Below are 25,621 nucleotides of genomic sequence, written 5' to 3'. Positions count from 1 at the left end.
CTCGGTTTTCTATCCACGATGTGTGGCATTCAATTAAAAAGTCACAACACACACAAACAAAGCAAGAGATGCTAAACTATCATCAAGAGATAAAGCAAGCGACAGAACCAGACTCTCAGATGCCGCAGATGTTGGCGCTTTCAGACGGGGACTTTGAATTACTGCGATTCATATCGTCATGCGTTTGTGGAAAAGGAGGACATGAACAGATGGAGAATTTCATCACAGATATGGAAAATAAAAACAACAACAACAACCTGAAATACTAGGGAAAAAAAGCATATTATAAGAAATGAAGACTACTTTGGTGGGTTCATAAATAGATATGATTGCGTCCGAGGAAAGCATGAGCCAATGTATAGACACATCGATGGAAATTACTGAAATGGTAATGCAAAGAGAAAACGAGTGAAATGATAGAGGTTTGACATTATAACAAATGGTTTAACACATGTATTCACTGAACTCTGAGGAGGAGGAGAGAAACCATGGCAAAAAACAAAAAAATTATTTGAAGAAATAATGACCAAACATGATTTAAAAAATTAGGGAAATTGTCAAAGCATGGCTCCAAGAGACTCAGCAAACTCCACGACTGAAAACTAGACAAATCACTTTAAAACTTCTGATTCAAAGATTAAAATCAAATCTTGAAGACAAATAAAGAAGAAAGGCACATTACACAGAAACAAAGATTAAAATTGTAGTCTTATTGTCAGGACCTATATAAGCCAGAAGGCACAAAATGACATCGGAAAAGGACCAAGATAAAAAACCTCTTCTCAAGGGGCACCTGGGTGGCTCAGTTGGCTAAGTGTCCAACTCCTGGCTTCAGCCCAGGACATGATCTCACAGTTTGTGAGTTTAAACCGTGACTTGGGCTGTGTGCTGGCAGCACGGAGCCTGCTTGGGATTCTCTCTCTCTGCCCTTCCCGTGCTGGTGCTCTCTCTCTCTCTCTCAAAATAAATAAATAAAATGTAAAAAATCTCTCTTCAAGACCTTTTTACCAAGATAAAACAGTTCTCAAAAACAAGGTGACATAAATATTTTCCCAAACAAACTAAAGCTGAAGAGAATTCATCGTCAGTAAACCTGTAGTTCAAGAAATATAAAGAAGCATATCAAGCAGAAGTAATATAATAGCAGGGAGAAGCTAGCATGTGCAAAAAGAAATAAGAATCCTAGAGATTGAATACAGTAAGGTAACATATATTTTCCTTCTTCTTAATTGCTCTTAATTGCTAACTGTGTAAAGGATGAGCAGTAGTGATATAATGTATGTAGATGGCATATATAAAATCAACATATATGTCGGCGATCACAAAGAAGGGAAGGGAGAAATTGGAAGTGTAGAGCTGTACGTCTATTACACCACACATCAAGGGTTATATTATTATTTGAAGGCAAACTCTGGTGAAGTAAATGCATATTATAAAGCATGAAGGGAGCGCTCACAAATTACTTAAAAGGTTGTAACTAATAAAACAATAGTGGAGATAAAATTAGAATCATAACAAATGACACAAAAGCAGGCAGAGATAGGAATAAAAGGATCACAGTACAGATGGAACAAATGTTAAAAAAAAAATAGTAACTAAAACATGGTAGGTTTAAGTACAAAAGTATCAGCTCCCAAATTAAAAGGCAGTATTCATCCTCAAGTACGTGATGTCCATAAGGAAGTCATTTTAAAAATAAACATATAGAGTAGATAAAAGTGAGACTATAGGAAATACACAGCATGCAAGTACCAATCAGAAGGCTGGCGTGCCTGCATTAATATTAGGCAGATTGGAATTCAGAGCAGGAAGTATTACCAGGGATGAAAAAGGACATTATGTAACTAATAAAACATATTTAAAAACATACCAAGAAGGCATGACAATTCTAAACGTGTCTCCATGTGGGGCGCCTGGGGGGCTCAGTCGGTTGAACATCCGACTTTGGCTCAGGCCATGATCTCACGGTTTATGGGTTCAAGCCCCACGTTAGGCTCTGTGCTGACAGCCCGGAGCCTGCTTCAAATTCTGTGTCTCGCCCTCTGTCTGCCCCTTCCTTGCTCCCATTCTGTCTGTCCGTCTCTCTCCGAAAAATAAACAAATATTAAACGCGCCTGCATCCAGTGAGAGAACATCAGCATGCATGAAACAAGGATGGACTGAACAAAGAAGTAGACCAATAGTAGCTGGAGACTGCGGCACTCATCTCTCAGGAGTTCACGGAGTGAGAAGGTGAAATATCAGTACAGACGTAGAGACCTTACACAGGACCGTCCGCCAGTTTGATCAAATCGACATTTATGGAACGCTCTGCTTAACAAGATCAGCGTGCATAGTTTTTGTGTGATTCACCAACATAAATCATATTCCTGACCAGAAAACAAGTCAACAAATCTTAAATAGTTAAAGATGTATATCATCTGTTCTCTTGCCACAATATGATTAATTTAGAAATCAGTAGCAGGGAAAAAAAAAAGTCCAGAAAATTTCCAGGTATCTGGAAATTAAATGAAAAACTGTCAGGTGCTGTATAGCTGAAAGAGGAAGTGATGGAGAAAATTTAAAAATATTTAGAATTGAATGTAAATGAAAGTCAATTTTAAAAATTCTTGTGGGACATAGCTAAAGCAGAGTATGGACAGAAATTTATTGCATTAAAATGCCTATATTAAAAAAAGAAATTCTCATTTCTTTTAGCAAATTGAATTCAACACATTAAAAGGAGCATACTCCATGATCAGGTGGGATCCATCCCGGGATGTGGGGATGGTTCAACACCTGCAAATCAATAAATGTGCATCACATTAAGAGGCTGACAGATGAAAATCATATACTCCTCTTAATAGATGCAGAAAAAGCATTTGATAAAATACGATATCCTTTCATGATAAAAAAAAACCCTCAACAAACTGAGTACAGAAGGAACATACCTCAACATAATAAAGACCTATGTGACCAGCCCTTGGGTGTCATTGTACTCAACAGTGAAAGGTTGAAAGTTTTTTCTTTAAGATCAGAAACAGGACAAAGATGTCCATTGTCACCACTCTTATTCAACGTCATACTGGAAGTCCTAGCTAGAGCAATCAGGCCAAGAAAGAAATAAATAGCATCCAAAACAGAAAGAAAGGTGTAAAATTATCTTTATATGCAGACGATATAATCTTATATGGAGAAAATCCCAAAGGGTAAGCCAAAACTCTGTTGGAACTAATCAAATTCAGTAGAGTTGCAAGACACAAAATCAACATACAGAAAGCAGTTGCCTTTCTATTTCACTACTTCTATTTTCTATTTCACTGAAATATCTGAAAAAGAAATAAAACAATCCTATTCACAATAGCATTAAAACCCATAAAATAGTTAGAAATAAATTTAACCAAAGAAGTGAAAGATCTGTGCTACGGAAACCACAGGACTTTGACAAAACAAATTGCAGAAGACACACACACACACACACACACACACACACACACAAAGAAAAAAAAAAACATTGTGTTCATGGATCAGAATAATTCATATTGTTAAAATGTCCATATTACCCAAAGCCACATATATAGATTCAATGCAATTCCTATTAAAATTCCAATGGCATTTTTCACAGAAATGGAAAAAAATCCTAAAATATTTATGGAACCACAAAAGACCCTGAACAGTCGAAGCAATCCTGAGAAAAAAGAATAAAGCCAGAGGCATCACATGCCCTGATGTCAAACTATAATGCAAAGCTACGGCGACCAAAGCAGCATGGCATTGGCATAAAAATAGACACATAGACCAATGGAACAGACTAAAGAGCCCAGAAGTGAACCCCTACATATGTATGAAACTACTATTTGACAAGGGAGCCAAGAATATTCAATGAGGAAAGGATAGTCTCTTCTGTAAATGGTGCTGGGGAATTGGGCGACCACAAGCAGAAAAATGAAATTTCATAATATATAAATGTTGAATTACTATGTCATTCACCTGAAACTATTATAATGTGGTAGGTCAGCCATACTTCAATTAAAAAGGCAAATTTAGAACCCTATCCTACACACTCACAAAAATTAAAGACTTAAACGTAAGACCTGAAACTGTAAGACTCCTAGGAGAAAATAAAGAAAAAACTCCCTGATGTTGCTCTTGGCAACAAGGTTTTGGATATGATGCCAAAAGCACAAGCAACAAAAGCAAACATGCAAAGGTGGGACGACATCAAACTTAAAAGCTTCTGCACAGCCAAAGAAACAATCGAGAAGATGAAAGAACAAGTTATGGAATGGGGGGAAGTATTTGCAAACCACGCATCTGTCAAGGGCTAATGTTCAAAATATATAAAGGACTCCTACAACTCAGTAACAACAGAGCACACGATCCAGTTAAAAAATGGGCAGAAGAACTAAATAGACGCTTCTCCAAAGAAGACGTCCAGATGGCCAACAGGTACATGAGAAGATGCTCAACATCCCTCATCATCAGAGAAATGCAAATCAAAACCACAGTGAGACACCACCTCACACCTCTCAGAATGGCCGCTGTCGGAAAGACAAGAGATAAGTATTGGTGGCGGTATGGGAAAAGGAAACACTTCTGCACTGTTGCTGGGGATGTAAATTGGTGCAGCCACTGTGGAAAACAATATGGAGGTACCCCCCCCCCAAATGAAAAATAGAACTTTCCTATGATCCAGCAATCCCACTTCTGGGTATATATTCAATGAATTGAAATCAGGATCTGGAGGAGACACCTGCACTCCCATGTTTATTGCAGAATTATTCACGGCAGCCAAGGTATGGAAGCGATCTCAGTGTCTGTCTGTGGATTAATTGATAAAGGATAAAAAAGATGCGGTACATATACTTAATGGAATGTTACTCAGCCACGAGGAAGAAAGAGGTTCTGCTGTTTGTGACACCACAGATGGACCTTGAGGCTGTCGTGCTAGATAAGTCAGGCAGAGAAAGACAAATACTGCGTGATTTCACTTCCCAGCACAATCTAAAAAAGCCAAACTCACGGAAACAGAGAGGAGACGGGGGATCGCCAGGGCAGATGTCGGTCAAAATGCACGAACTTGCAGTTAGAAGACAAATACATTCAGGGGATCTGAGGAGCAGCTTGGCGTTGATACTCAACAACACTGTATCACACACTTTGAAGTTGCTAGGAGACTAGATCTTAAATGTTCTTACCAAAAACAGAGAAACAAAGAAAATCAGAAGAAAGTTCTGAAATCAATGATCAAAGCTTCCACCTTAAGAAACCAGAAAAGAGAGAGAGCTAATTAGGCAGAAACAAGCAGAAAGAAGGAAATACTATTGACAAGAGCAGAAATCAAAGAAACTAGAAACAGAAGAATATAAAGAAAATCAATGAAACCAATGGCTTTATTTATGTGTTTGTTTATAGAATGGTCAATACAACTGAAAACCCCCTGGCTATAGAGAATAATTAAAAAAAGAGAGACAACACAGATTGTTGACGTCAGGAATCAGAAGAGGGACATCACTATGGGTCTTAACATAAAAAATGAAACAGAAAAGTATTATAAACTACTTCATGATGATAAGCTCAGCAGTTTAGATCAAGGAGACAAATTTGTTGTGAGTCACAAGCTACCCGTGCTCACTCGAGAAATGAAAAACATGAATGGCACTGTGTCTATTAACAATATTGAATTCGTAAAGTCAATCCTTCCAACAGCGAACACTCCAGACCCAGACAGCTTCAGTATAGTTCTACCCAATATTTGAAGAAAATGATACTAAATTTAAGTAAACTTGTTTGGAAATAAAAGCGGGAATAACGTTTCTCAATTTTAATTAATTAATTAGCTAATTAATTAAATGTACGTATGCATATTTTTCTTTTTGAGGTCAGCATTCCTCTGATACAGAACTCGAATAGTGCAAAGAGAGACAGTTACACACCAATATACTTCATAAACAGAGATACAAATATCCTCAAGATGATATTAGCTAATATGTAAAACTGCTAATACATCATGACCAAGCAGGGCTTCTTCTAGGAAATCAATGCCGGTTCAACATTAGCAAATCAATGTTATTTACTTTACCAAAAGGATAGAGAAAAAAAAGCAATATGACCATTTCAACGGATGCAGAAAATACATTTGTCAAATTCAGCATCTCTTCAGATTAAGAAAAATAAAAACAACAAACAAACCTTGAAGTCAACTAGGAATTACAGGGAGCTTCCTCAGACGAAGAAAGGACATCTTTTAAAGAGTCACAGCTAATATTATATTTACAATATAATATTATATTAGTGAATTCCTGATGCTTTTTCTCAAGGCAAGGATTTATGCTCTCCGTACTCCCATGCAAAATTTTACTAGAAGTCCTAACCAATGCAATAATACAAAAAAAGAAAAGAATAGAAAAGCATACAGTCAAAATGCAAAAATATATAGACAAAATGATTGCATATAGACCATCTCAAAGAGTTTACCAAATGCCACTAGTTATCATAAGTGAAGTTAGCAAGTTGCAGGACTCAAGGTTAGTGTGAAAATCCACTTGTGTTCCTGTATCACTATTGATGAACAATTGGAAATTAAAATAAAATAGCAGTAGCGTTAAAACACCAAAAACAGGTTAACCTGCTAAAATATATGCCCTGAAAACTACAGAACATTGATGGGGGAAATCAAAGACATTAATAAGTGGAGAGATGTTTTGCATTAATGGGCTGGAAGACTTAATAGTGGTAAGATATCAGTTGTCTCCAAATTGATCTATAAACTCCACGTAATGCTGACAAAACGCCAGGTCCTTGAAATTGACAAGCTGAGTCTATCTGGAAAGCTGAAGAAAGCAGGACGGCCACAGCAGTTTGGAAAACATTGCGGAGGAATCGTCCATAACTGATTTGAACGTTCACGATAAAGCTGCAGGAATGAAGAAGCATAGGAACAGAGATCGACAGAACGTAGCAAGAGACCTTCCAGAAACAGGCACACACGGGTAGGGTTACTTTATTTTTGACAAAGCTGCAAAGGCATTCAGTACAGAAAACTTGCCTTTTGCAATAAACAGTTTAGGAACAATTGAACACTCATCTTTGCAATAAACAAACCCTAACCAATACTTTGTATCATATACAAAAATTAACTCAAAATAGATTACAGACTTGATTATAAAAGCCAAACCTGTAGAACCCGTAGAACTTCTGAAAGGAAACATAAAAGTAAAAGTTTTAACCTTGAATTAGGCAAAGATGGCTTAGATAGGACACCAGAAGCACGAACCATACAAGAAAATGTATCGATAAATTGTTCTTCATCGACATCAAATGTTGTGCTTTGAAAGGACTTTTAATGGAATGAAAAGAAAAGCCACACACTGGGAGATATTTGCAAAACATATTATCTGATAAAGAATTGATATCCAGAATTCACAAAGGACTCTTGTAAGTTAATAATAAGAAAGCAAACAACCCAACAAAAATAGGCAAAATATGTGACGAGCCACATCACCAACAAAGATACATGGATGGCAGTTGTGCACATGAAAGTATGTTCAACGTCTTCTATCATTAGGGAAATACCAATGAAAAACCATAACGAGGCGCCCCTTTGTATCAGGACGGCTGTGATTTAGACGATACACTGGCGGCCCCTCGCACCTGTGAAGGTGGGGACCAGCTGAAACTTTCCCAACTTGCTGGTGGGAGTTCGACACGGGAGGGTCACCTGGGAAATCAGTTTGGCAGGGTCTCATATTCCCCGTGATGTCATTGCTAGGTGTTCACCCAAGAAAAACAGAGAGGCGTGTCCACACAAAAACCTAGACACGAGTGTTTGTACTGGCTTTCTTGGTGAGCGACAAACTTGGGGGCAATCCGAATACCCGTTGACTGTTGAATGGACTGACAAACTTGGGCGCGTCCAAACAAGGGGCCCTGATGGGAACAGCGAGGAAGGGACCCCTGGTACGCTCAGCGATGTCACTGAATCCCAAAGACACTGTGCTAAGTGAGAGTCCAGAATCAAATGTATGTTGCATACGATTACGTTTTTGTGACATGCCATGGACAGCAGAGCTGTAAGACCAAAACCAGATCAGTGGTTCCCAGGGACTGATTGGGGTGGCAGGAAGGTATTGACCATAAAGGGGCAGAGGGCATGTTGTGGGGTGTGGACAGGTACCAGACTGTGAGGGTGGCCGCGTGACTGCAGTTGTGGACATTCAGAGAGCTCTACTCCTAGAAAGAGCGAATGCTGCTACATGTAAATTATGTCTGAAGGCGCCCAACTTTTTTTTTTTCTTTTAAACAGAGTCATAAGAGACGTACCCAGTAAAATATGTAAACTTTGTCTGACCTTGGTTGGAATAAACCAAACAAAAAAATTGTAAGACAACTGGAGAAATCTGAACAATAAGTGTTTAATAATTCTAAGGAATTATCGTTAATGTTTTTATTTTTATTTATTTTTATTTTTGAGAGAGAGAGAGAGAGACAGAGTGTGAGCAGGGGAGGGGCAGAGAGAGAGAGAGGGAGACACAGAATCCGAAGCAGGCTCCAGGCTCCGAGCTGTCAGCCCAGAGCCCGACGCGGGGCTCGAACTCACGAACGGCGAGATCGTGACTGGAGCCAAAGTTGGGGACGCTTAACGACTGAGCCACCCAGGCGCCCCTAGGGGATTATTGTTAATTTGGTAATTTGTAGGTGTGATAAGAGTTCTATGCTTATGCTTTTAAAAAGAACCTTCTAATTGAGAGACACCTGTTACACCATGTGGGCGGAGCTGAAGCCAGTCACGGGTTTACCGGATCAGAATCCGGGTGTGGGGCTGGGGTGGCTGGGGTGTGAGCGTGGACAGGTCTAAAGCCTGCCGTGAGCTGACACTTGCGGGGCCCTGGGGCCCTGGGGTTCGTCACACTGTCTCTATTGTATCACTGTTGAAAGTTTTCATAGTAAAAATTAAGGGAAAAAGAGCAAGAAAATGACACCCGGAAGCACACCTGAAGGAGTTACAAGAGGGATTGCGCAGATCACCCGCCTGTCACTCTCATCGAACTTGAAAATCGAAGGTGAACTGTAAGGAGACCCCCAGCATCCGGGAAGTGAAAACACTACCCAAGAATAAATGAATAAAGCAGGAATCAGTGCTACAAAAATAAACACTTTATGCAGTGACCACACACGATGTGTGCGCATGAGAAGTGGTAGGTGTGACGGCCGTGCCGCTCGGAGAGCCCAGCATCAGTTCGCCTTCGGTCAAGGCAGCAGGAAGGGAGACAGAAATAGGGAAAATGTGAGGAAGCAGATGATAAAAATAAAGGCATACGTTTGTAGTTTTAAAAACAAATAAATTGATTTTAAAAAGCACGCCCCGCCCATGGTCAGAAAAAAAACAGATTAGGTGGAAACATTTCTGCTCAATACCAGTAGTTTTTTAAATAATTAGATGAACTGTTTTCTGGGACACAATGAGCTATTCAACTCGGGCCAGGGTGGGGTAGCCTGGGTCACAGCCCCCAGGACAGGTGCTCAAACACTCGCCCTCACGGCTCCCTGCACCTGTCTCTCTCTGCAGCCTGGCACCCCCAGGTGTGACCTGTAAAGTCTCCCGGACTCCAGCCAGGGTCTTCTCCTCATACAGAGTTTCTTTCAGAATGTAGAAAATGGTAAGATGCTGACAGATTATGAAGTCGGCCACCCATTTCACCAATGTTTTTCAAAAATAGGAAAAAAAAAAAAAGAGAAGGGAATAAATGATTTGGACAGATCTCAGTTGGAAAGGTGGCTGTAAAATCCTAAAAGCATTATTGAAAATGTAACGATATAGTAACAATAACATCTGCCAGGATTCAGTGGAACACATTTCATGGTTGTGGAAATTGTATAGTAATAAGGGTGTTGGCAACAACGTCATGTCTGTAGGTTTAATGAGAAAAAAATATTCTTTAACTGCATTTCCGGAAGATGTATTGTTTGATAGAACTCAACAACCATTTAAAAAGTGAGAACACTAAACACTGAAGCGTAATTTCTCAACACGATATGTGATATTTATCTAAAAACTGCCATATCGCACTGCAGACATCACCGTTAATCCCATGGTAATCGATCCCTGTTTATCTTTTGACTATTTGCTGGAAGTCCCAGCCAATGCAATAAGAAATGAAACACAAATACGAAATACCGCTCGAAGTTTATACGCTTTAACATTTTGAAAACTCACGACATTCAGCTTAAAAACTGAGAACTAGAAAGGCAGTTCAGCAAGACAGATGGATAAAATGCAAACATACAAAAGACAATATTTTTCCTACATATTAATAGTTGTTTAGAGGCTGCTGTGGGCAAGTGCACGTGGAAAATACATCAAGTACCTGCACACAGCCATCGAGAGCCATCGACATGGGCAGATGACTCAGAATCTTCACCTGTGTGTGACTCTAAACAAAGAAAACTGAAAATGGTATTTTTCTCTGGAGAGACTCCTTATGTGTTTGGATGGGAAAATGGAACATGGCCAAGTTACCAATTCTTCTCACATTAGCTTGTGGATGTAACACAATGCTAACGAAACTACTTTTTTGGAATGTGAGAAAATCATTTTATAAGGGTTGATCATGGAATATGCACATGAGATGGACAAATATGTATTTTTAAGAATCTGTAAGATGGACTTCACTTCTTATTCTCAAGTTGCATCAGTTTTTAAAAATGTGGTACTAACCTCCATACAGATCAATGCAATGAGTGTTAAAAGAATTGTTACATAGGACGGCATTCTAATACATAATAAAAAATGAACAGACATAAGCAGATGACTTAGAGAATAATTATAAGTGATCATTATGCGGTATGTGGATGACTCATAAGTAATTCAAGGAATGCAAATTCAAACCACCAAATATAATATTCCTGTTAAATTAGCACAGACTTTCAAAACCCTTGGCTCTGTTCCGTGTTTGCAATAGAGCAATGGGACGTACACTTATTCTTAATGCTACGAAATCTAGAATGTAATGGGTCATGCAGTCTGACTTTCAGATCTTTTAAAAAAGTTAATATAATTTCACCCAGTGATTCTACTTCTTCAAGAAAGAGCAAATATATATGTAAAGCGATTCAGCGCATCATTATTTATACCACTAAGAAGAAAAATCAAATCTCAAATGTCTGTGACTAGACATTTGGTCCAGTGAGTTAGGATACATCAGTATTAAAAAGTAAATGGTCTTTAACCTTGAATAAAATCCTGTTTGGAAGATTATTTAGACAAAAGGGAATGTTCTTGTTTGTTTTAATTTAAGAAGCTTAGTTTAAAAGCTTTTTAGTTTAGTTTAGTTTAAAAGCTTAGTTCAGAAACTAAAAAAATTAGTTTAAAAGGTTTAAAAGCAGGTTCTGAAGTGTATGGGCAGGATAGTTCAGTTTGAGAGCACCGTTCACACACACACACTCACTGGCACACACACTGGTAAATGATGAGGAAGCACTCCAAAACGGTAGTACTTATTTCTGGATGCTGGAATGGGGGGGAACCTTTGATGTCCAACTATAGAGTATCTTTTATTTTCCATTTTTAATGAGCAGCTATTACTTTATAATCAGAAAAGTGCCATAAAATACACAAGAATGCTTCTTTCTCCTTCATGGCATTGAACGTGAGAATACGAGTTGCTTCTAGGGCCTCTCAGCAGAGCCCCGCAGAAGGAAGACAGTGGAGCTGTGCCCATCTGCGCCACCGAGCAAGGGCCTGGCTACGGCCGTGCCCCATTTTCTTTCAGCCCCTGCCCTACCGGGGAAGGAGCAGGGCTCTGTCTTGCCACGCAGCCTTGGACAGGTGGAGAACCCAAGGAGATGGCTTTCATTTCCTCCTTGGATACACAGCCCTGTGGATCCCGGGGGCCAGCACAGGCACTCCCTGGAGGTGGCGTCCCCGCGGTGTAACCTGCTCTGGGCGGCTTGATCCGTGCCCTGGCACTGGATGTCCAGGTGCCAGGGTCGGGCGAGGGGGTAGAGTAGGATGTGCACAGAGCTAATCACTGCCGGCCAGGACTCAGCCCAGCTCAGTGGGAAGCACAGCCGTGACGTCGCAGCCCCTGTGCCAACAGGGCCCGGCGATTTCTGTGGCGAGAGGAAAGGCACGTAGATCTTCCAGGACCCCCAACTTTACTTGGAGGGTGGGGGGGACACGCCGCCTTTCTGTGACTGAGAAGCGGGCATTTTAGTAGGCGATGCAGATGTGTTTGACCCTCCAGAAAACAGGAAGCCCTCAAGGGACTCTGGGCTTGCGGTGGCCAGTTTAGAGTCTCTGCCCCGCACCCAGCGAGTAGGTTCATGCTTCCCTCCGGTTCCAGAGAAAACTGTGTGTGGGGGGAGTGGGGGAGGGAGGGAGAGCCAGGAATCCCTGTGAATTGTGCCAAAGGCAGAAAGTCAGAAAAATATTTACATTTGAAAGACATCTTCTAATAAGTGGCTTGAAAGTTTGCGTTAGAGACGAGGCATCACAGATGGCAGATGGCCTGAGTTCAGAGTGTGACCTGCCACCTGTTAGCTGCGTGGTCCTCAGTGTTCCTCATCTGTAAAGTGGGCTTCTTTCAAGACTTAGATACATTGTTACTGTGACATTAGTAATCGATGTAAGTGGTCATGTCCCCACCATCCTGGATGCTGGCGCTCTCTCAGCTGCTTGGGGGAGACATTCTTCTCCAGGCGGGGTGGGGACAGTGCCTTCTTGGAGACTGAGTCATCACTTTATATTTTCTCTGTGTCTAGACTGTACTTCAAGGCTCCATCTGTATGAACACTGTTGTGTCCCTAGAACCAGTGGTGAAGTATTCAGACATCAGCAACAATTGAGAGATTGCCTAGATAATGAAATAATTAAGCAACATAACTCGTCTCCTTCTATAGAACTAAGGGTTTGCATCCTGGGATCATTTACTCTTTGAATTTATGGGTGACATTCCCCAAAGTAATGGAACAGTTTGTCTAAAGATGAGAATTGTAAGGTACAGATTTGATCCTGAGTCATTGTATTAGTGCTGATCCCCATTCAGAAAATAACTAGGGGAGTGTCAGAATTCCGTGATAACTGTGGACTTCAAGATCTAATTTAGACATGCTTATTCCCTACTTTCTTCTCAGGGGAAGTTTCAATAGGCTGGTACCTATTCTAAAGCACTATTCCCTGGGCGCCTAGGTGGCTCAGTCAGTTAAGCGTCCTGCTTCAGCTCAGGTCATGATCTCTCGGTTCGTGGGTTCGAGTCCCGCGTCGGGCTCTGTGCTGACAGCTCAGAGCCTGGAGCTGCTTCAGATTCTGCCCCTTCCCCGTGTGCACTCTGTCTCTATCTCTCAAAAACGAATAAACATTAAAAAATTTTTAAAAATAAAAAATAAATTAAAAAAAGCACTATTCCCCTTGGGAAATGTAACGTGAACCTTATATAGAATTTTTAGTTTTCTGGTAGTCATATTTTAAAAAGCATAATGAAAGAGGTGAAATTAATTTTAGCAATTAATTTTATTTAGCTCAACATATCCAGAACATTGTCATTTCAACACGTCATCAGTACAAAAATATTAATGATGTATTTACCTCCTTTTTTTTTTTTTATATTGTCTTTGAAGTCGAGTGTGTTTTACACGCACAGCATACCTCAGTGCAGACCAGCCGATGCTTGATTGCCTCATGTGGCTAATGTCCCTGTGTGGGACAGGGCAGCACAGGAAGATAATAACCAAGTGTATCTGTGGAGACCTTAGAGATCTATTTGTCAGGATATTTTATAGAATGCCTGCTCAATAAGGTGTTGAGACAGCATTTCAAGGAAATTTACTCAATGCCCATTCTGCAAACAACTTGAATTTAAATGTGACCTTTCCATGTCTATGATCTTCTAAAAACAGTTAAGGCACCAATTTTATCCCACATCTAGAATATTTAGAAGGTAATAAGCGTGTGTGGTGTTTATATGCACAAATGGATTGCCTTTCATTTTAACATATTTCATTTTTGCCCACTTAAGAATTATCCACATTTGTTAGGTATGGAAAAATGTAGAAACTACCAAAATGTAGAAGGAAGGAAAAAAAGTCACCCAAGTCTCCAGGGAATGTTTCTGAGCAATGCTGCTGCTGTGTGGCTGCATTGCCAGATGTGATGCGATATTATAACCACAGTTTTGCATTCGACTCTGACTTAATATTTTAATATGTATTTCTCCGTGATGGAATAATTTAGTAAATTAGTAAATGTTACCTTTAATTTTTTTTTTCAAAATCCAGCTGATGAAGCAGAGTTTACTTGCCATAAATGCACCAGAAGAAACTATTTTCACATTTTCACTGTGCATATGTATTTTGTAGGCATTTAGCATAAACTTTCCCTAATTCCCCAGTCTTCTTAAAGACTTCTCCAGCCAAATTGTCACAGTCTTTGCCTTGCTTTATAGGACACGAGACTGCTTTGCAAGAACCACATCTTGCTCTGCAAGATGATTAGGAAAAGGATTTGTTTCTTCCTTTCCATTCTCATGCTTTTTAATTCTACTTTCAGAATTTTTATTTTTACCTTTGCTGTCCAGGACTGTCAGTGCAATAACTAATCTAGTCGTGATTGTAGGTGCTCTGTGCAGTTCCCATTTTGAAGGGATGCTTTTAATCCTTCCCATTAACAATGATGCATGTTGTAGATTTTATTAATTACCCTTTATTGAGCTTAGGAAAGTTCCTTCTGTTCCTCATTTGCTGGTGGTAACTGCTTGTTATCATGATTTAGAAGTAAATTTTTGTCAATTTTTTTTCTCTTTCTATTAACATAAGCACATTTTTCTTCTTTTAATTTGTTATTGTAGTACATGCTATTAAAAAGATTTATAATGTTGGGGCGTCTGGGTGGCTCAGTTGGTTAAGCGTCTGATTCTCGATTTCGGCTCAGGCCATGATCTCACAGTTTGTGGCATCGATCCTGACGTCCGGCTCTGTGCGGAGCCTGCTTGGGATTCTCTCTTGCCCCCTCTCTCTACCCCTCCCCTGCTGCACTCTTTCTCTCTCAATCAATCAATCAAGTTTAAAAAAAGATTTCTAATGTTAAATCACTTGCATTCTTGGGTAAATCCAAGTTCCTTTTTACAAGTTGCCATTTTTACATAGAGCGCTGCATTATTGTTATTCTTTTGTTTAGGGTGGTTGATCTGTCCTCCTGCACCTTCGTTTTTTTCTTATTCACCTGGTTTTAGTGTGGAAGTTGTATCGCTTGCATAGCATACATTGAGAAGAGGACCCTCTTTTTTAATTCTCTGGAAGTGTTTCACACTAGAAAGGGATGCTTCAAAAAAAAAAAAAAAACACCACAACAACTTGTAGGACTTTTCTGTCAAAATATAAAGTCCTGGTTTTTCCTTTGTGGAAAGATTTTAAACTCCTGATTTAATGTATTTAATTGTCTTAAGACTCTTCATGCTTTCTATTTTTTATTCTTGCCAGGGTCGGCAAGTTATATGTATATTTTCTAGAATTCATACTTGAACTTAAATTTTCAAACTGTTTTGGTATACGGTTATTTATGATATTTACTTTTTGTTTTAATATACTATATTAATAGTTATCTCCTTTTAAACATATAATATTGCTTATTTACAAACCTCTTTATATAATTTTTTTAATGTTTATTTATTTATTTTTGAGAGAGAGAGGGAGGGAGGGGCAGAGACAGAGGGAGACAGAGAATCCCAAGCAGGCTCCTTATTGTCACCACAGAGCCCAGTGCAGGGCTCAGATTCACAAACCGTGAGACTGACCTGAGCCGAAATCAAGAGTCGGATGTTTAATGGACTGAGACACCCAGGCGCTCATACAAACCTCTTTACTTAAGAAAAGTTTACTTGCTCAACTTCACTAGCGATTTGTCCATTTTGTTAGAGCTTCAAAGAAATAACATTTGCGCTTTAAAGATATTTTCTATAGATATTTTTCAATCTTATTTATTTCTGCCCTTCGTTCTAGTTTCCTCCATTTTCTTTGGATTTACTCAGATTTTTCTTTTCTTAACTCCTTAAGTTGTATATTTGCACAATAATTATGTCTTCTTTTCTAATAAAAGATTTAAAACTACCCCTTTCTCTCCACATATCATTTTCAGTGCTTTCCGTAAATCTGTAAATGTCTATTTGTCATTCAGTTTTATAGATTTTACATTTTTATTGCAATTTTATGTCTCGTGGATTTTTAGGATATATCTGTTTAATTAATTTTACAATTTGTAAGATTTACAATTTTCTTTTTGTTATTCATTTATAATTTAAATAAGTTGTGGTCAGACGGGTGGCTTATTTAACAACAGTCCTTTTGAAATTTGCTGAGATTTGCTTTATGGTCTGATACATTATTCGTTTTCATAAATGTCCCATTCATCATGGTCGATAAGATTGGGCATCTGTTAATGCTGGACAGATGCAAACAAAGAAGATTAAGAGGTCTGCCTCCATAGGTCTTACATTCTAGCTTATTATTTTGTTAACATTTTAGTGTATCATGTTCATGAATAGATTAAAATACTCCTGGTGGAAAGTTTTCAGATAGGCACACCTAGTCTCTCTGGTGACACCCAAGGCTACTGTCACTGCTTTCTATAATGAGGAATCGGTTCTCTTCTGCTTACTAGGTATTACCAACACTATAAATGAAAACAAACGACATGAAAACGGCACTAGATCTCCTAAAAAGCGATGCCTATTTCTAAGATGCCCTGCAGTCATGGTCATAGTTTTCGTAATTAAATTTGCTGAATTCATGTAAATGTGATGTCAGTTAGAATTCTGAGAAAATTGAAAGCTTAAGACCTCAGTGTCTGGCTCCTACGCGTGTTCCAGGAGAGGGGGATGGGATCAGTTCTTCCTAAGCAGCTTTGCAGAAACATGGGCTTTCAGCGGTACTGGGCAATATTTACTTTTAGATACTGAAGGAAGGTGGTAAGAAGTGGAGGACCAGGTGTTTCTGACCATGACGTTTATGCAAATTTTGTTTCCTTTTTAAGGAAGAGAAGACAAAATCACTAATAGGAATTCAGGATAGAGGCTTGGGAGAGTTTGTGTGCATGAACGCTCTAGAGGTTAAGCCTCACGAATGTCAAGTCAGATCTGCCTTTGGAAAGAATAAATATCTGAGTGTTTCCCAATGACCAACCCTTGTATTTCTTCTTGGGATAATGACCTGGTGGTCCCGAGTTTTACCTGTAACTTCCTTGTTCCTCCTTACATCAGTATGAATGCCTCTCATATAAACAATACATTAGTCACTCTTTTAAGGAAAATAAGTATTCACTTCAGGTAGTGTTATCTTCAATACAGAGGATTTTTTTAATTGGAAATGAACCTGGAATCTCTTCGGATCTAATTAGCCTATTTGCATTCATTCTCCAGGAAAGAGAGACAAGTCTGCCTCAATGTTTCATTATGCAGGGTGGGGGATGCACGGTGTCCTTTAGGCGCGTGTTTGGGAGACCTCGTACATAATGGACACTCAGAAAACGTCTGCTGATTCATTAAAAGGAAGACCGAGTGTGGTTTGGACTATGCAGAGAATGGAGTGTTACAGTTTGCAAGGGTAGGAAGCAGGTTAGTGACTGTTGGCGGTAGATGATTGCCGTTGAGATCACAAGAAAGAGGCAGAGAGACACTGATGCAGGCTTGGCAGAGAGGGAAACGGTTCCTGCCGAGGACCACACGTTTTATGAATGAAACGTTGTTGACTGAGTCTAAAGGTCTAGAGAGGAGAGGAAGGGCGGGGTCACGGGGTTGGCTTGGATTCCACGGTCATGTCGGAGGAAGGAAAAGACAGGGCCCAGGACAGCCTGCCACGGTCCGCCTCTGGCTGCAGAGTCTCTGGTGGCGAGGCCCACCGCTGCCCACCCTGAGCTTGTCACAAGGGCTTCTCCACGGCCCTCGGGTGAAGGTGCCGCTGACTCCACACACTGCAGCCACAGAGGGGACGGGGGTGTGTGCACAGGTGTCTTCCTGTGCAGGTGCAGATGCCGTGCGCAGCTTAATATTGAGGGATGCAGGCTCGCTCTGCTGGGCCCTGCTACACGGGGAGAAGCTTCCCCCAAGTGGACTCCCAGTGGGAATCTCCAGTGGGCTTAGGGTGCACGCCTGAGGGTGTGGCTTCACCACTATGTTGGAAGGCAGAAGGGGAGGTTGAACGTGGGCTGAGACAAGTTTGCCTTGGGTGTTATGGCCACTGGGGACCTGCTAAAGCTCTGAACTCACTCATCCACCTTCCATTCCTTTGGATCATTTTGAGGACTCAGTACGTTGAGGTGGGTCTGTTGAAGGACACTGGGTGGCCTGTGTTCCTTCTGGGTCCATCTTGATTTTCCATCTCCTTTGTTGGGAATTTTCATGGACTCCAGACTGATGTGACCATGGTCTTCTCTGCTTCGGGTGCTGTCACACGCGTGGCACACATCTATCTCACCAAACGTCATTTCTTCCAGGGCTTGTGCGCTTTGCTCTTGCCAATGATGGTACTGAGTTTCTTTGGCCCCTCCTGGGAGTGCTTTGGTCATAAAAAGTCAAGGCATACCGCGATGCCTGGGATTTACACATAGGAATGGTGGTTATGACAATACAGTGCACCAAGCATCTCATGTTGCTGCTTACCTGCCTGCCTCTGCCTTCCTTTTGTCCCCCCTCCCTCCCTCTGACCCATTGTGAAGGCAGCACGTTTGCAACACCTGAAACTTGCAAGGATGATGACCCGTTTTTACTTGAGCATGAACTGTGTGCAGTTCATACCACTTTATAAGGGGAACTGGTCACCGGCTCCTCACACAGGCTCTGTGGACGCCACAGTGTCTGGGGACACTTGGTGCTGCTGTGAGGCCAGACCAGGTTCTGGAAGGGCGTTGTTAAACCAGCCGGCCAAGGTCTCCTGGCCATTATGCTTTGAGGCTGCGAGAGAGACAGGCTTTCAGGGGATGAACTCATAAGTGTGTGCGCAGCTGACGATGTCTGGTATGTGGGGGAGGGGGAGGGGGTGGGAAGTGTGTGGGGACTAGAGGGGGTGGGTCATCATGAAGGGGGACATGGGAAACCATCCGGGTGACCAGGCAGAGCTCCTGTGGCAGGACAGAGCCTGAGCCTTCAGGGACCTGACGGCCTCTCTCGGGGCAGCCTGGAGGCAGGAGGGCGGTCAGCTGTGAGTGTTGAAAAGACCCCAGGGGCTCAGGTGTGGAGATAATTTGGGGGTGGGGGTGGGGCGCCCTGCCTGCACTGCACAGATGTGACCCCGCGGAGGTGTGTGTTACAGACAGGTGACCCATGCAGGCTCTGGGAGCTCAGGTCGTTCCCAAGACCACAGGCTTGGAGTTGTGGGGTCAGGGTCCCCAGTCGAAGCCCTTGGGGCCCTGTGGGGCGGGGTGCAGCCAGTGGCCACTGCACTTGGCCTCCTGAGCAGCCTGGTTCTCTCGGCTTCTCTCCGGGAGCGTCTGTGAAGCTTTCTAGCTTTTTCTTCAGCCTGAGCCTTGGCAAGTGAGCAAAGCCCCCATCCACATGGGGAATGAAACCCAAAGCGCATGGTGGTCCCCCCCACCCCCTGTCACTCCTCCCCACCTCCCAGGAAGCCCCTGCCCCTTTGGCTTCCTCCACTTTTCAAGCACCTGTCTCATGGCCTTTGCAACCGCTGTTCCCTCCTCCTGGATCGCCTTTCCTCCAGAAATCCTTGTAGCTCACCGCCTGCTGCTTCCTTAAGATCTGCTGAGATGTGACCTCTGGGACCAGCCTCCTTGCCCCGCCCTTTTACGGAAGAGTGCCCAGGCCTCTGTGTCCTTTCCTCACATCCTTGCCCAGCCCAGCCAGCGCCTGACTTTGCACCATAAACCCTGCCCTTGGCTGTTAGCCACTGCTCCCCGGATGAGGCAGGCCATCCCTGAGGTGCTCCGTATGGTCCGCTAAGGCAGTGCATGAACACGGCCACAGGGAACACCGACCTTCGTGGCAAGAAGCAGAGAGCGGCCCTTGTGTCACTGGCGCCTGGCCCAGCCACCACCTCACCTCCTGCAGGAGGTCCTTGCCGCCCATCCCTGTAGCTGCAGTGGCTCCGTGACAGGGGCTGTTGTTGGGGCTCTGGGGCGGGCACACACCTGCCACCGAGGGTCCTCGTGATTCAGGGGCCGGGGCTCAAAAGTGGACTAAAACCTCCTCCGTACCTTTCACAATCTCTGTAACGAGCCTGCTGATTTCAAGTCCCTTTCGTCCTTGGCGGTCAGCGTGTGGGCTGCAGGAGCGGAAGTTCTGAGAATGGCCCCGCGAATCCTCCTGTTCCCTGCAGTCTCGGTGTGAGCAGAACTGTGATTACCCTTATTTCTACCTGCGCCTGGATTCTGAAAACTCAGACTCTCGTCTCACTTGGGGTATCAATTCTTCAAGGACAGACGTGGTTGCACCATATTTTGCCATAACGGAAACATGAATTCCGTACGGCATCTTTCAGCAGCAGCAGCATATGGTGAGAACGTTTTTCTGAAAGTTTCTGTCTTAAAATGTTCATTCTCAAGTACCGTGTGTCATCGGGGATGTGTACGGAACCCTGCTCCAGAGGCTGTGTTTAGGGACGGCGCTTGGGTCGCGAGGAAGAAAGTAGTCAGTGTGGACACGGTCACCCCGGCGTGATCCGTGAACGCCCCACCTACCTTCCTGAGCCGTCTTGCAAGTGAACAGCCGCATGCATCTACCTGGGGAAGTTCAGGGGACAAAACCACCATGGCAGGTGGTGAGGGGAAAGGCATATTTGGTGTCTCCATTATGAGGCGTTCAATCATCTTAATTTCATAATGAAGATAGACGCAGCAAAGCAGGAAGGTTCCTAAAACTCGTCAGCTGGTTGATGGCATCGCTGTCTAAATGTGTCTCTGAAGAGAGAGACACGGGCTGAGAATAATTTCCTGTGCTTTATGACTGCCAGGGGATATTATGAGTCAGGTAAGAGGTGAGTGTAAATCATGTGTGCGCTGAGCATAGTGAAGTGGGTTGAAACAGCTGCCTGATGATAAACAGCATAGTTTTGCTTAACGCATTAAAGAACCCTTCACACAACTTTTGTTGTCGTGCAAACAAATAAGATTTTGTCCTGCTTCAAGGTCAGCAAAACCTCAGGCTTCCTGTCGGGAATGTAAATACATTTATTTTTAGGCGAAAGGTTAATCTTTCACCAAAGCCACTGCATTCCACAGGAAAACGCACTGCCTTTAGGGACAGCGTGCACCGTCGGCCCCCCGGTGGCTCCTCTCAGCAGTAGACTCACAAGTCCATATGGACCCGTGAAACCCGCTAAGCCACTTATGGAGTGAGTCCTTCAGGAGACAAATGCTGTCTCGGAGCCGCTTGATTGGCATGCATCCATTAAGCACCTACTGCGTGCACAGTACCTGGGCATGTCTTACAGGTACGGCCCCACCCCCAAGGAATTTGTGTGTGTGGTAGGGGTGCCTGGGTCCTGGGTGTTCTGATGGCAAGTGAGTCCAGAGCAGGCCAGGCGCTCTGCCGAGCCAGCCCTTGGGTTCAGCTTGGCCGGCCATCATCACCTCCTTCCTCTGATGGCACTGGGGTTCCAGAGAGCGGCTGCCTTGGGAGTTGCTGGCCCAGAGCGGAGGCCTGGGCTCACGGCGTTCAGTAGAAGCTACCATTAGACGGTCCGTTGTTTCTTAAGCAAATTGCCACCCTGATCTCTCTTCTCCTTTCCTTCCCTGACTCAGTTTATTACCACAATCAGGACACTTAGATTACCCAGTATTAGTGGCAATTTGTTCTTTGGGGTAGTATAATTAATCTCTGGTTTTAATAAAATGAATTTTCACGTTATTGTGTACCAAGTTACATGACATCATAAAAATAAAACAAGTTAGTATTTCTAAATTGATGCACAAAGCGAAGTGAATTTGCCACCCTGTTAGCATTAAATAGCTCATCTGTCCTTGTCTTGTACCGTCTGCAGCACCCAGGCTAGGAGACCTAATTCCATGCTCCTGCTCCCAGGGGGTTAACTCAGTGATTAGGAATTCGAGCTTCTGTCCACTGGGGGATGGGGTGCTCATTCATATCGATGCGCTGGGATCCAGTGAACGTTCTGAACAACCATCGTCAGGTGTCCCTGGTAGAGACACAGGTGTCAAAGCCACACCTTCTGCTCTTTAGCTCCTTGGAAGGAGACCCAGAGGGTCCCCGTGGCTGTGAGAAGGAGCTGAATTCATCTGGGCTGGTGGCCCCTTCAGTGCCAGGATCCAAGATCCATGGACAACTTTCATCATACGATCAGGGGGTGTGGGGCTCAGAGCACCACCGTGGATTTTCAAGTTCTGCACCCACAGCTGTGGGCTTGACTCCGAGATCCTGAGTCTGCCCAGCTTCACCCAAGATAACAAGGCAGAATGTTGGGGGGAGACTGGAGATGTCGATGGGGTCTCTATAGGTCCACATTCACCATAGCACCCGAGTGTCGATACAAGGAGATAAAATGCCACCCAGTTCTGACTCAGCTCCTCAGGAAAAGCTGGCTTATCATGTGGATGCACAGAGCCCATCATCATCCTGCTAAGAGGATGTCCTCACTCCTGGGAGCTGAGTGTCCAGGCTCCCAGGGGCCAGGAAGGGCGATGGCAGCTGGAGCCTCGAGGCTGAGCCCTGCGTCCTTCCCCTCTGCCCGCCGCAGTCCCCGGACTTGCCTCCGTGAGCACCATGCACACGCACCAGGAGCCTGAAGTCACCGCTCTCATCGAACAGTCGTTTTTGCAGAAATAATTACCAGTTGGTAGATATATCGCCTGAAGGATTTCCACCGGAGCTGAAATCATTTGCTAAATAGACATAATAAACTAATGATTGTTTATTTTTTGGAATGTGTGGCTCAGCACAGAGAAGGCAGCAGCTGGCATTTGTCAGGCAAGGTTTCCTCCTCCGAGGACTTGCCAGCCGCCCATTGTTTACTCTGCACCCTCTGTGTTCTGGACACCTAGGGGCCCTCGCCTCTGCGGGCGCTCTCACAGACACATGACGTGTGCGCTGCCTGCCTCCTGTTCCGAGAAGACGCAGAAGCTAACCGGTTAGCCTTTATCTACTCGGCAACCCACCGGCGGTTCAAACCCCAACTTCGTGTTTGGTGACTCTGTGACGCGTCCCTCTGCAGGGTGGCTGGAGGCCCAGAGCAGGGGTGCGTCCCCTCCAGCACCGCCTGCCCCTGCTTCGGTCTGCAGGATGCAGCTGAGGCCCTGTGGGCCAAGAGCACGCCTGGAGCAGAGGTAAGACCCGGGGACCAGGACAGACAGCGCCATCTGAACCGAGTGCGTACCTAGAACGTGTACCTGCACTGGGAGGTTCTAGACTCCTTGACCACATCAGGCTCCCACGTCCCGGCTCCCACGGCCACCAACCTTTCTCGTTTCCTTGTCCAGTCCTGAGAAAAGCAAAATGCAGCTGCTGGCTGACTTCCGGTTTGGGAGGAAGCTTCTGGAAGGGTGTCCACAGCCAGTCTGCCTGTGAGCACAGCTGATGACGAGAGCCCGCCTGCCCTCCAGGGTCCTGAGGCCGGTGTTGGGTTAAGTAAGCCAGCGTGTCAGCCATGACCAAGGGCTCCCTGTGCGTGTGGCCCTCGGTGGGCTCCGGCCAGCAGAGGAAGGCGTCCAGCCACTGCTGTCCACCACGTGTCTCAGACTGCCCATGGCCAGCCAGGTGGGGCCCCGGCGCCAGCCCCGCAGGGGGATTCGGGTCAGACACACCCGCTCTGGGGTTCAGGTGCCCTTGTGAAGTTCCTTCAGCCTCGCCCACCCCGCTGTCTCTGGCCACAAACAAAGACAGGAGAATTTCTCCTTCATGCGGTACTAGAGGGACTACGGGGAATAAAACATGCAAACAGAGCTCTTTCGCAAGTTGGGAGTCAGAGAAGGAGGTAGACAGTGGGAACAGTGATGAAACAGCAGCCTGGGGCCGAGGGCCTGGCCCCCGGAGCTCCCCCAGCGGCGGGCCTGCACTGGCCTCAGCCCGTCCTCAAGCAGAGCTCACGGTTAATTACGGTTCTGCTTAAAACGTTGATTTTTTTTATAAGTAATCCTTACGGGATAGCATTCCTGGCTTATCTTTTAGCTGGCTTAGCAGTTTTCTTTTGGCTGGACTTCTTATCTCACTGTTTATTTACTCAACTAAGGGATTCTCTGCAGTCCTTTGGGGAAAGCAAGTTATGATAATTATTATCAGTCGACACAATTTATCCAGTGCCTGCTCATCTTCCAAGACGTGGCTCAAGGGGCATTCCTCGGGGGAGCAGCCGGCGTCCCGGGGCTCTCACTGGCTCCGCGCACCTGCCGGCCGGAGTCCATGGGCAGGAGGCCCCTGCGGGCGCTTATCTGTTTGCATCCGGTCGTCTTCCCAGCCGCAAGCTGGGCGCAGTCTGGCAGGTAGAGATGCCTGGTAAATGCCCGGCCGAGGGGTGCGGGAAACGAAACCGAGAGGAAAAACACAAAGCGGCCAACTGCCTCCCGAAGCTGGGCTCGCGGGATTTTGTTACCGCACGCTCACCTGTAACCGTTCTCCAGCACCCGCCCGCCTGGGCTCCTGCACGCAAGTCTCCACACACGCGCAGGCGCACACACGCTCCTCCACACAGGCGCATGCGCGGCCCGCTCGCGCGGGCTCCTCCACACACGTGCAGGCGCACACACGCTCCTTCACCCACGCGCATGTGCGGCCCGCCCGCGCGGGCTCCTCCACACACGCGCATGCGTGCCCGGGCTCACGCGCGCTCCCTGCGTGCTGGAGGCGGGCTGCGTGTTCTGCTCCGTCACACCGGCCACCTGGTTCGTGTGTCACAGGGTGAGTTCGCACGTTACTCCGCCGCCTGGAGCCTGGCCAAACCCTTGCCGCGGGAAGACCAGGCCTCCTTTCCATCCCACCCACCAATTATGACCATCATTTTGCCGATGTTGGTTATTAACGTCCTGACTTCACTGATATTAATCAGTCGATTTTGTGACCTGGAGAGGGCTGCGTTTTCATATGTAACCAAGTGAATTCAAAGCAGGTTAAAAAATATCTTTCCAAGCTGTTTTTGTGTTTTGAAGAGGCAGCTCAGGTTAACTTACCAGGGTTCCTTTGTGATTGACTCATTTTTTTCAGTTTTATGGAGAAGTAATTGACATACTGCATAGGCTTAAGGCGTACAGCACGTTGGCGTGATTTACATCTGTTGTAAAATGGTCACCACGATAGCCTCCGCTAACACCCACCTGCTCATATAGAGACAACACAAAGAAAAGAAAGAAAGAAAACGTTTTTTTTTTTCCGTATGATGAGAACTCAGGATTTACTCTTTTAACCACATTCCTATAAATCGTACATCGGTGTCAGCCACGGTCGCCACGCTGTCCGTGAGGTCCCCAGCACGTGTTTATAGTATAACTGGAACTTCTACATTTTGACACCTCCCTCCACTTCCCCCTCCCCCACCCCCTGCCTCTTTAGCCACAGGACTGATCTCTTTCTATGAGTTTGGTTTTTTGTTTTTATTTTTGTAGTTTTTAAGATTCCACATATAGGTGAAATCGTGTGGCACGTGTCTTTCTCTGAACGATCTCACTTAGAATAATGCCTTCAGAGTCTATCCATGTTGT

At 44.2% G+C, this 25,621-nt stretch overlaps 1 protein-coding gene and 1 long non-coding RNA gene across 2 annotated transcripts in view; one reads left to right on the top strand and one right to left on the bottom strand.

Moving 5' to 3' along the window:
* TCERG1L (transcription elongation regulator 1 like) overlaps positions 1–25,621 on the top strand; it is a 194,164-nt gene that overhangs the window by 9,653 nt on the left and 158,890 nt on the right. The window lies entirely within an intron of this gene.
* LOC109492793 lies at positions 17,301–24,702 on the bottom strand. Its single transcript, XR_002146776.3, has 2 exons — positions 23,390–24,702; positions 17,301–22,816 (listed from the first exon to the last, which is right to left on the bottom strand). It is a non-coding gene; the product is annotated as an uncharacterized LOC109492793 (long non-coding RNA).

Source organism: Felis catus, chromosome D2 (assembly GCF_018350175.1).
Source record: "Felis catus isolate Fca126 chromosome D2, F.catus_Fca126_mat1.0, whole genome shotgun sequence".
Classification (NCBI taxonomy): Eukaryota; Metazoa; Chordata; class Mammalia; order Carnivora; family Felidae; genus Felis; species Felis catus.
The sequence above is the reverse complement of the archived record's forward strand: the minus strand, read 5'-3'. Positions and strand labels throughout refer to the sequence as shown.